This window comes from Mirounga angustirostris, unplaced genomic scaffold, assembly GCF_029215605.1.
Source record: "Mirounga angustirostris isolate CCGP_5_RB_7025 unplaced genomic scaffold, mMirAng1.0.hap1 SCAF_11, whole genome shotgun sequence".
In the NCBI taxonomy this organism is placed as follows: domain Eukaryota; kingdom Metazoa; phylum Chordata; class Mammalia; order Carnivora; family Phocidae; genus Mirounga; species Mirounga angustirostris.
The window spans coordinates 111,955,047-111,956,357 of record NW_026991719.1 but is presented as its reverse complement, the minus strand read 5'-3'; the positions used below and the strand labels follow the sequence as shown (position 1 = coordinate 111,956,357).

Genomic DNA, 1,311 nt, shown 5'->3' with positions numbered 1-1,311 from the left:
TCTTAAAGACTTAAAGCCAAAAAACTGTTGGAACTAATAAAGCAATTTAGTAAGGTAGCAGGATACAAAGTCAACATGCAAAAATCAGTTGTTTTTTTTTTTAAGATTTATTTATTTATTTTAGAGAGAGAGAGCGCACAAGCAAGGGGAGGGGCAGAAGGAAAAGGAGAGAGAAACTTTAGCGGACTCCCCACTGAGCACAGAGCTCCATCTCACAGCCCTGAGATCATGACCATGAGTCAGAAGCTTAACCAACTGCGCCACCCAGGTACCCCTCAGCTGTGTTTCTATACACCAACAACAAACTATCAGAAAAAGAAATTAAGAAAACAATACCATTGTGCTTGCTTTGGCAGCACATATACTCAAATTGGAACGATACAAAGAAGATTAGCATGGCCCCTGCACAAGGATGACGTGCAAATTCATGAAGCATTCCATATTTTTTAAAAATAGAAAAATAATAAAGCATTCTAAAATGCCTCAAGAAATAAAACAATACCATTTATAATAACATCGAAAAGAATAAAATACATAGTAACAAATGTAACCAAGGAGGTGAAAGATCTGTACACTGAGAACTGTAAGACACTGATGAAAGAAATTGAAGAAGACACAAATAAATGGAAAGAAGTTCCATGCTCATGGATTGGAAGAATTAATATTATTACAATGTCCATAATATCCAAAGCAATCTACAGAGTCAATGTAATTCTTATCAAAATTCCAATGGTACTTTTCACAGAACTAGAACAAATAACCCTCAAATTTGTATGAAACTGCGAAAGACCCTGAATAGCTAAAGCAATTTTTAGAAAAAAACAAGTAAGCTAGAAACATCACACTTCCTGATTTCAAACTGTATTACAAAGCTTTCATAGTCAAAAGCATATGGTACTGGTGTAAAAACAGATACATAGATCGACGGAACAGAATGCAAAGCCCAGAAATAAACCCATGCATCTATGGTCAACTAATTTTTTTTAAAAGATTTTATTTATTTATTTGACAGCGAGAGACACAGCGAGAGAGGGAACACAAGCAGGGGGAACGGGAGAGGGAGAAGCAGGCTTCCCGCAGAGCAGGGAGCCCGATGTGGGGCTCGATCCCAGGACCCTGGGATCATGACCTGAGCCGAAGGCAGACACTTAACGACTGAGCCACCCAGGTGCCCCTGGTCAACTAATTTTTGACAAAAGAGTTAAGACTGTGCAATGGGGAAAGGACAGATTCCTCAGTAAATGGTGTTGGGAAAACTAGACAGCTACATGCAAAAGAATAAAACTGGACCCCTGTCTTACACCACACACC

General features: G+C 38.7%; 1 non-coding gene across 1 annotated transcript; it reads left to right on the top strand.

Moving 5' to 3' along the window:
* The first annotated feature begins 340 nt into the window (after positions 1-340).
* Positions 341-447, top strand: LOC123851317 (U6 spliceosomal RNA). Its single transcript, XR_006792539.1, has one exon. It is a non-coding gene; the product is annotated as a U6 spliceosomal RNA (small nuclear RNA).
* Positions 448-1,311: the final 864 nt, after the last annotated feature.